The sequence below is a fragment of the Nomascus leucogenys genome, chromosome 9 (assembly GCF_006542625.1).
Source record: "Nomascus leucogenys isolate Asia chromosome 9, Asia_NLE_v1, whole genome shotgun sequence".
In the NCBI taxonomy this organism is placed as follows: Eukaryota; Metazoa; Chordata; class Mammalia; order Primates; family Hylobatidae; genus Nomascus; species Nomascus leucogenys.
The window spans coordinates 39,833,751-39,844,721 of NC_044389.1; the positions used below are offsets into that span (position 1 = coordinate 39,833,751).

General features: G+C 36.9%; 1 pseudogene; it reads left to right on the forward strand.

Moving 5' to 3' along the window:
• Positions 1-5,623: 5,623 nt before the first annotated feature.
• Positions 5,624-6,540, forward strand: LOC100586283 (annotated as a pseudogene).
• The last annotated feature ends 4,431 nt before the right edge of the window (positions 6,541-10,971 follow it).

Here is a 10,971-nt window from a genome sequence, read left to right on the forward strand (position 1 = left end):
TATTCTAATCTTATGGGACCACTGTTGTATATGTGGTCTGTTGCTAACTGAACATCCTGTGGTTCATGACTGTATTAAAAATTTGGATTAAATGGAATGTGGATAATTACAGTATTGAGAAATCAATCATTTATAAAGTCACTTATTCTGAGTTACTGTCAACAGAGAAATTTGTGTATTGACTATTTAATAATAAAAAATTATAACTATAAAAAATTCAAGTCAATTATATTGAGGTATAATTTACATATTAGGGTACACTCATTTTACATGTACGTTTGAAAACTTTTGACTTATTTACATCTTTGTGTAATATAATTGTGAGATTATCAATATAGGAAATATTTACATCATTCTAAAATGTTTCCTGTGTCCTTACCCTGAATTAATTTTCCATTCATCCCTGGTTCTAGACATCCATTGATGTGCTTTCTGTCACAATATATTTGTCTTTTACATATTTTAATATAAATGTAGTAATATATTGTGTACTCTTTTATGTCTAGTTTATTTCACACAACATAAGAATGCTGAGATACATTTATGTGCTACCTGTTTCATAGGTTGTTTATTATTGCTGAGTAGTATTCAATTTTATGCATACTACAATTTGTTTATTCATTCCCCTGCTAATCGTCATTTGAATTATTTTCAGATTTTGCTTAGTGTACACAGAGCTACAGCCCTAGAACCTTTTGCATACAAATCTTTGTGTAGAAATATATTTTTATTTCTCTTACATAATATTTAAGAGGGGAAGTGATGAGTCTTGCGGTACAGGTATGTTTAACTTTATAAGACATTTGTGTTAAATTGTGTCTTGCATCAAATTATTTGTCTGCTTTTATAGAGAAAACCGTATGGGTTCTCTTCATAAGTCTGTCAAAATAGTGAAATACAATAATTGAATATCAAATGATAAATATTCAACCACTTGACCCATGGATGTATTGTCCTTTTAATACATTGCTGGGATAGAGAGAAACTCTCTCCAGTTGGTTAGAGGGTGGGGCAAAGAGGGAAATAAGTGTGAGCATTTCCTGGGAACACAGGGAATGCTCCCTGATCACCCTCAAGTATATCAGGTCTGAGTATCTAAGAGTCTTCAAAAGGGTCAGAGCATAATTTGACATTAGGTGCCCTTAAGTGCTGAACTGGCTGTAATGATCACAGACAGGGAATGCAACAGTCAATTCCCTTTGAATTTTTTGAAAGCCCTTTGAAGAAGGCTAGGTACAAATAAAGAGAGGCTGTGAAGATCAGAAATAATAACTAATTCTTTATTCAGCAGAATTGTCAACAAACATCCATAATCATCAAGAACATTCAGGAAAATATGACCTCACCAAATAAGGACTAAATAAGGCACTAGTGAGTGATACTGGAATGATGTAGATGTGTGACCTCTCCAGAAATCTAAAAATAGAAATCTTGAAGGTAAAAAATATAATTTATGAACTGAAAAATGCATCAATGTCTCAACTGCATAATTAATCAAGAGAAAGAAAGAGTCAGTGAGCTTTAAGACAGGTTATTTTAAAATACACAGTCAGAGGTGAGAAAAAAAAGAAAAGAATAAAAAATGAAAAATGTTTGGGAGATTTAGAAAATAGAAGCAGATGGGCAAATATAAGTCATTGTTCTTAAAATGGGGGCAGAGAGATAGGGATAGAAAGTTTATTCAAATAAACAATAACACAGAACTTTTTAATCCTAGAGAAACCATAAATATCCAGGTACAAATAGTTCAAAAATCACCAAGCAAATTCAACTCAAATAATACTACTCAAAGGCATATAAATTATTAAACTTGCAAAGGTCAACGACAAAAAGAGTATTCTAAAAGCAGCATAGAAAAGAAGAAAAGAACATTTAAAGGAGCTCTGATGCATCTGACAACAGACTTTGCAGCAGAAACTTTACAGGCCAGAAGAGAATGGGATAGCACATTCAAAGTGCTGATGAAAAAAAAATAGAACAAGAAAAATAAAAACTTCTAAAAGCTTTGCTGTATCAAGAAAAGCTATCTTTCAACATAAATAAAGACCTTCCCAAACAAACAAAAGCTGAGCAAATTTATCACCACCAGACCTCTCTTATAAGAAATCCTTAAGGGAGTTCTTCAGTATGAAAAGATAAAAGATTTTTACATAAAGCAAGATATTATCATCATCATCATCTGTGAAACTCACTGGTAAGAATAAGTATGCACATTTAGAATACTCTGATACTGTAATGATAAAGTACCATTACTTCAGTATGGTACTTTAGTATCTTTAGTATGAAGACTAAAAGACAACACTATAAAAATTATAATAACTATAGCAATTTCTTAAGAGATAGATATAAAAAGATATAAATTGATATGCAAAAATTCAAAACACAAAGGGGATGGAATTAAAGTATAAAGTTTTATATTTTAGTTTTTTCTTTCTTTGTTTCTCTTATTTGTGATCAAAATTAACTTGTCAGCAGTTTCCAATAACTTGTTATAACTACAAGATTTTAAACCTGATGGTAACTCAAAGCAAAAACTTATGATAGATCCACTAAAAATAAAAAGCAAGAAATTAAAACATACTACCAGAGACAGTATCTTGACTATAACAGAAGACAGTAATAAAAGGAAGAGATAAGTTACCAAGTAACCAGAAAACAAGTATCAGATGTTGTTTTCACTATTGTTCATTTGAAGCCTTCTCTGGCTGTTTGAAATATTTTCTTCTTTTTTTTTTAAAGTAGTATAACTGATTTTCCCAGTTGTAGCTTTCTTTTATTTTTTAAACTATCACTAGAAACTGTTTTCATCATAATACCATCTATCACTTTAATGTCCCATTTTTATTTGTTCTACCTCTGACACTCCAATTAAATGTTTTATTTTGATTTTATTACAAATGTATTTCATTTACTTTCTTGTTCACCCCTTTTGTGTTTCATATTATAATTTTTTGTTTAAAATTTTCCATTTCATTAATCTTTTCTTTTGCTATATCTAATCTGCTGTTAAAAATGTCCAATGTATTTTTTAATTCTGAGGTTTTGTTTTGCATTATGATTTTACTAAAAAATAGATTATATTTCTTTTGTGATTTATTCTGTTTTTAATCTCATTTCTATTTCCTTCTATTTTATTAACTATTTCCTTAATATTGCTATTTATAACTCCAATCTGGATTATCTCTAGGTTTGTTTCAATTGCTTCTTTTACACTAGATTGTGCCATTTTTTAATGTCTGTTTGCATAATGTAATATTTGTGTCAAATACTGGATATTACATATACAAGTTTAAAAGTCCCCAAAAAACTTTATATTTCCTCAAAAGAGTTTATTCTTTTCTTTATTAACTAAAGTGGGAGAATGATTACCATAAACCAATAAAGAAGTAAGCAGAGTTGAAGCTGGGTGATATATTTGATAATGCTTAATCTTTATCTTTAGTTCTGTCCTAAAGCACATTAATTTGGTGATGCTATTGTAAGCCTGATGTGTCCCCTGGCACACACAGATGTCTCCCTGAAAGCCCTTGAACTCAAAATTTGTTTTCTTCAGTAGTAAGATGTAAGACACACTTTATATTGCTCTTCAGAGGATTTTGGTTTAGATTTCCAGCTTCTGGCTCCAGGCCTCTCTAGAATCTGATAAAGATTTGCTGCTTTAAAATTCTTCAGTCATTAATATTCTCAGCCCCTGTAGTTTTTGTTGCTTCAGTAGCTCTCTGATGATAATTGCTCTAATAATTTCAAATTATATGTCACTTATCTATTATTTTGTTTTCTTAATGACAGATACTGTAGCTGGTAAGCTACTATCTTCTATACAAATAAAATGATCTCATAATGTAACATCCAATAGTTGGTTGATAGAGTTCATCTGATAAGATCTCTTATGTTATTATTACTGTTTTTATCCTTCTTGACATATGTTTTCTTCCGTCTTTATGGCGAGTTTCAAGAAGAAGAATAAATAAGCTCATTAGGCTTAGAACATCATCTGTAACAATCTTCTATAATGTTTAAAATTGAATTAAGAAAGTGTAATTAATGAACAAGGTCTCATAAAAGTAATGCTTCTGTTTACAACCTTACTCTTACTTGAGTGTTGAAAATTGCTAATGTAACTTGCTCGTCTAGTAGGAAATACTACATTAATCAAGTTTATAAAAATGGGTGCTTAAAGATAAATATCAATCAATAACATAGGTTTTGAAATAAGTTTTGATTGCAATGTCTTCTGAAGTCTATTTCTGCCATTTATTTAAAGCTAAGAGAAAAGCCATGTTAGCCAGCATCAGTCTTCTTGTTTTTGTAATATCATCGGCAGTTTAATATTAAAAGTATTGATTATCAAAGCCAAACCAATTTTTTTAAAGTTATGATTAGAACCTAAGGAAAAGTGTCAAGCCAACGAAAATGTCTTTCTTAGCACACAAAATGTCTATCTTTTGATCATTCGTGTATTTCTAATTAATTTTATTGTTTATATAAAATAAATATAAAATATCTGCAATCTTTTAATAACTATTACAATACACAAAAATATAATACTTAAGTTTAGTTAGAAAAATGGATGATGTGTAGACATGTATGTGGCATTGAGCTTTAAGTTATTTCACATTCATAAAATAGCAACTTTATGTTTCATAAATAAATGAAAAATTTCATATATTTTTCATAAAAAAATTCATTTTTTCATAAATGAAAGTTTAGTCAAATGTCTTTCTAATGTTTATTATTTATAAAGAGAAAAGTGAGTGACTTACTACAACTTATCAAAAATGTTGCCCAAATCAGCTAAAAACATAATGTCAGTTAGGAAACAGAAGACTATTTTGAAATTAAGTAATTAAATGAGTGTTTACTTACAAATGGATAATTTATAATATGGAATAAAAGGAGCACAAATAATAAATAGTGCACTAACTTTAATCTGGTAGCAACTAAGCTGTCTCTATTCTTTAGCCTGATTGAACACAGGAAGGAAGAAGTTCCCAGAATCTGCATGTAGGGAGAATGTTAAGTAGAGCAGGATGCTATGGAGGAGAGGTGATTCTCTCCCAAGGGACAGAGTTCAACTCAGGTTGTCAAAGGGAAGTAACAAGAAGGTCAGCTGTAACAACCTCACTCTTTTTCACACCATTACAAAAGACTGCATACTGCCAAACTGGTCAGTTAGCTGGAGTATGAGAACTTGTTGACTTAATCCATGGTAATCAGTTTCCCAGTATGTATGGAGCAGTATGGGGAATGATGGAGTGTAGATCTGAAGAGGCAAACATAAGATATCAGGAGAAAAATAAAAATGGTTCAAATCAGCACAAAATGAAAAGTGGCATATCAACATTTTGCTTATCAAAATTGTATTACAATATCATATACTACATTAAAATGTTTGTCACGAAAACCAAAAGAAAGACAACTCTTCTAATAAAATAATGAAAAGTATATGATATCAGCAGGGTGGCTGACTAAAGGGGCCTAGCACTTATTCCCCTCTTAAAAAGACCAGGGCGCCTTTCCTGTCCCGGCCTGCGTGGAGTGGGCTTGTGGGTCTTTGAGACCCGAAAATTGAGAGCGTTTTCGCACCCCAGGGGCTGCGCCTGGCAGCTCTGCGGCCGTCACCATGCCACAGAACTAATATATTGAATTACACCGTAAACGCTATGGATACCATTTGGATTACCATGAGAAAAAGAGAAAGAAGGAAAATTGAGAGGCTCATGAACGTTCAAAGAAAGCAAAGAAAATGATTGGTCTGAAGGCTAAGCTTTACCATAAACAGCGTCATGCTGAGAAAATACAAATGAAAAAGACTATCAAGATGCCATGAAAAGAGAAACACCAAACAAAAGAATGATGAAAAGACTCCACAGGGAGCAGTACCTGCCTATCTGCTGGACAGAGAGGGACAATCTCCAGCTAAAGTACTTTCCAATATGATTAAACAGAAACGAAAAGAGAAGGCGGGAAAATGGGAAGTCCCTCTGCCTAAAGTACTTGCCCAGGGAGAAACAGAAGTATTAAAAGTTATTCGAACAGGAAAGAGAAAGAAGGCATGGAAGAGGATGGTTACTAAAGTGTGCTTTGTTGGAGATGGCTTTACAAGAAAACCACCTAAATATGAAAGATTCATCAGGCCAATGGGCTTGCGTTTCAAGAAAGCCCATGTAACACATCCTGAACTGAAAGCCACCTTTTGCCTACCAATACTTGGTGTAAAGAAGAATCCCTCATCCCCACTGCATACAACTTTGGGTGTTATTACCAAAGGTACTGTCATTGAAGTAAATGTGAGTGAATTGGGCCTTGTGACGCAAGGAGGCAAAGTTATTTGGGGAAAATATGCCCAGGTTACCAACAATCCTGAAAATGATGGATGTATAAATGCAGTCTTACTGGTCTGACAGCAATTTCATGTATAATTATTGAGGACTACACACCAATTGAAAAAACTTCCATTACTGTGATGTTTCTGAATACTACCAAACAGCCATACATGTCTGCAATGAAGAGATCTATTAAATTGTAAACATTAAAATGAAAAAAAAAAAAAAAAGACCACGGCAATGAACAAACAACTAAAATTCAACTGGAATATGTGAGGCACAGCCCTAGAGTGAAGCAGCAAAGTGACAAGGTTCTTGCAGAGCATGAAGACCCAGGATAACAATATAGAGATGAGAGCTAGGCACCCGGTCTCTGCTGCCTTGTCTCTCCCAATGAAATTATCTCAGAACCAAGATAAACTTCCTATTATAGGTAGAATGTAAGCAGAAGACCCTTTATCAGTCACCACTGCAAATGCAGACATCTACAGTCCTTACTACAGGAAAGTACCACAGTATTCACAAAGTCCTGGCCTAGTTTAGGAAACTGTCTGGGCTTCATGTGGCTGCATTGCCACATGATTAGGAGCAAACGTTGTGCACTATCCACCCCCTTCATGATCCAAGATGCTGAAACATGATACCATCTTAAAACCAGAGCCACTGGTGGAATGTGCTCTGCTCTGGAGAAAAGTAGCTACTTTGCATCTCACCTTTGGGGCTCTTTCATTATTCCACTAAGCCAACACAAAGCCCTACTGCTCAAAGCCTCAGCCCTGGGCTCTGGGTTATAACTTCAGCCTCATACATCAGGGAAGCAAATTATGGGCCAGCTAAACCAATGTGTACTCCTGACAAGAGAAGCCCTGAGCAAACCTGCCCTTGAGCCAGGCAAGCAGCTGCATACTACTGCCACCGGTGAGAAACAACCCAGCACACCAGCCTCTGGTGGTCATTTCTTAGGGCCAGTCAAGCAGCTGTACTCCTGTGTCCCCACCAACACAGTCTGATGGATTTGCCCTGAAGAAAAATGCCTGTAATCCAGCCAAGCAGCAGACGGTCCATATCTGGCCTGAGAATCAGCTCAGTGAATCTGCCTTCAGTAAACACACCCAGAGATGTCTCAAGCAGCTGCTAGTCCAGCTTCCAGTCTGAGAAACAACCCAGCACACACAGGAAACAAGAAAAAGAAAGGAAACATGATACCTCCAAAGGAACAAAGTAATTATCTCATAACAGGCCACCAAAAAAGAAAATATACCAAATGCCAGAAAATAAGTTTAGAATGATTTAAGAAAATACAGACAGGCAATTCAACTAAATCAGTAAAATAATTCATTATCTGAATGACAAATTTAACGAAGAGACAGATATCCAAAAAAGAACCACATGGAAATCTTGGAGTTTGATAATTTAATAAATGAAGTTAAAAAAATGTCATCAAGAGTTTCAGCAACTACCTAGAGAAAGCAGAATAAATAATTTTTGAATTTGAAGACAGGTCTTTTGAAATCGTGCAGTCAGGTAAAAAAAGCAAAAGCAAAACAAAACAAAAGAATAAAAAAGAATGAAGAAAGACTACAGAACTATGGAACACCACTAAGTAAATAATGTTTGTATTTTGAGAGTTTCAGAAGGACAACAAAACAAAAGAGTCAAATCGCATGTAAGGAAATCCTTATTAGACTGATAGCAGATTTCTCAGCAGAAACCTTACAATTCAGGAGAGAATGGGACAATGTGTTCCAGTACTGTAAATAGAAAAAACAAAAAAGACAAATAAAAAAAAAAAACTTCTGCCCACTAAGAAGAGTATGCACAGAAAAGCTATTCAGAAATAAATGAATAAAACAAATTCTTTTCCGCAAAAACAAAGACTAAAATAATTCATCACCAGTAGACGGGCCTTAGAAGAAATGCCTAAGGGAGTCATACATCTGGAAGCAATAGATGATAACCACCGCCATGAAAATATGATAAATTATAAAAATTTACTGGCAGAACAGTTAGAAAAAGGAATCAAACTTTATCACTACAGAAAACCACAAAACAGCTAAAAGAAACAGTAAGAGTGGAAGAAAAGAACAAAGGATATAGAAAGCAGCCAAAAAGCAATTAATACAATGACAGGAGTCCTTACCTATCAATATAACTTTGAATATAAATAAGTAAAATTCCCCAGTTAAAAGATATAGATTGACCAAATTGATAAAAATGCAGGATCGAACTTTATTTTGTCAATGAGAAACTCACTTCACATAGAAAGGCACGCATAGGCTGAAACTGAAGGGATGAAAATAAATATTCCATGCAAATGGAAAACAAAAATGAGCAGGAATAACTATACTTACATCAGATAAAACAAACTATATGATCATCTCAATATATTCAGAAACAACACTGGACAAAATTCAACATCACTTCATGATAAACAGTTTCAACAAACTAGATATAGCAGAAACACACCACAACACAATAATGGCCATATTTGACAAACCCACAGTTAACATCATACTGAATAGGAAAAAAATAGAAAGGTTTACTATATGAACTGAAACAGGACAACAATACTCAGTTTCACCACTCTTACTCAACATGGTACTTGATGTTCTAGCTAGAACAATTAGACAAGGAGAAGAAAAGAGCATTCAAGTAGAAACTAAGGAGGTCTATTTGTCTCTATTTGCAGACAACATGGTCGGATATGTAGAAAAACCTAAAGATTTCACCAAAAAACACTTAGAACTGATAAACAAATTCAATAAAATTGCAGAATACAAAGATTAAAAATTGGTAGCATTTTAATACATTTACAATGAACTAGCTAAAACTACTTCTAAAGATTGAACACTATTGGTGGTAATACTGTGTCTGGAATTGGTGGGTTCTTGGTCTCACTGACTTCAAGAATGAAGCTGTGGACCCTCACGGTGAGTGTTACAGCTCTTAAGGCAGCACCTATGGAGTTGTTCGTTCCTCCCGGTGGGCTTGTGGTCTCGCTGGCTTCAGGAGTGAAGCTACAGACCTTCGCAGTGAGTGTTACAGCTCATAAAAGCAGTGTGGACCCAAAGAGTGAGCAGTAGCAAGATTTATTGCAAAGAGCGAAAGAACAAAGCCTCCACAGTGTGGAAGGACAACAGACCAGGTTGCCACTGCTGGCTCCAGCAGCCTGCTTTTATTCTCTTATCTGGCCCCACCCACGTCCTGCTGATTGGTAGAGCCGAGTGGTCTGTTCTGACAGGGCACTGATTGATGTGTTTACCATCCCTGAGCTGGACATAAAAGTTCTTCACATCCCCATCAGATCAGTTAGATACAGAGTATCCACACAAAGGTTCTCCCAGGCCCCACCAGAGCAGCTAGATACAGAGTGTCGATTGGTGCATTCACAGACCCTGAGCTAGACACAGGGTGCTGATTGGTGTATTTACAATCCCTGAGCTAGATACAGATACAGAGTGCCCATTGGTGTATTTACAATCCCTGAGCTAGACATAAAGGTTCTCCAAGGCCCCACCAGAGCAGCCAGACACAGTGTTCATTGGTGCATTCACAGACCCTGAGCTAGACACAGGATGCTGACTGGTGTATTTACAATCCCTGAGCTAGACATAAAGGTTCTCCAAGGCCCCACCAGAGCAGCCAGACACAGTGTTGATTGGTGCATTCACAGACCCTGAGCTAGACACAGGATGCTGACTGGTGTATTTACAATCCCTGAGCTAGACATAAAGGTTCTCCAGGTCTCCACCAGACTCAGGAGCCCAGCTGGCTTCACCCAGTGGATCCTCCACCGGGGCTGCAGGTGGAGCTGCCTGCCAGTCCTGAGCCTGCGCTCGCACTCCTCAGCCCTTGGCTAGTCGATGGGACTGGGTGCCGTGGAGCACGGGGTGGCCCTCGTTGGGGAGGCTCCGGCCGCACAGGAGCCCATGGAGGGGGTGTGAGGCTCAGGCATGGTGGACTGCGGGTCCTGAGCCCTGCCCCCTGGGAAGGCAGCTAAGGTCGGGTGAGAAAATGAGCGCAGCGCCGGTGGGCTGGCACTGCTGGGGGACCCAGTATACCCTCTGCAGCCGCTGGCCCGGGTGCTAAGTCCCTCATTTCCCGGGGCCGGCAGGGCCCGCTGGCTGCTCTGAGTGAGGGGCCCACCAAGCCCACGCCCACCCGGAACTCCAGCCGGCCGGTAAGCGCCAAGCGCAGCCCCGGTTCCCACTCGCGCCTCTCCCTCCACACTCCCTGCAAGCCGAGGGAGCCGGCTCCCGCCTTAGCCAGCCCAGAAAAGGGCTCCCACAGTGCAGCGGTGGCTGAAAGGCTCCTCAAGTGCCGCCAAAGTGGGAGCCCAGGCAGAGGAGGCGCCTAGAGCAAGCAAGGGCTGTGAGGACTGCCAGCATGCTGTCACCTCTCAATATCAATTAATACAATCATTATGGAAAAAAAGTATGAAATTTCCTCAAACAACTACAAAAAAAATCCTACCATATGATCCAGAAATTCTACTACTGGGCATAAAATCAAAAAAACAAAATTGAAATGAGTACACTGAAGAGACACCTGCACTGCCATGCTTAATGTAGCAATATTGAAAATAGCCAAGGTAAGGCTAAGTGTCCATCAGCAGCTAAATGCATAAAGAAAATATGCCATATGT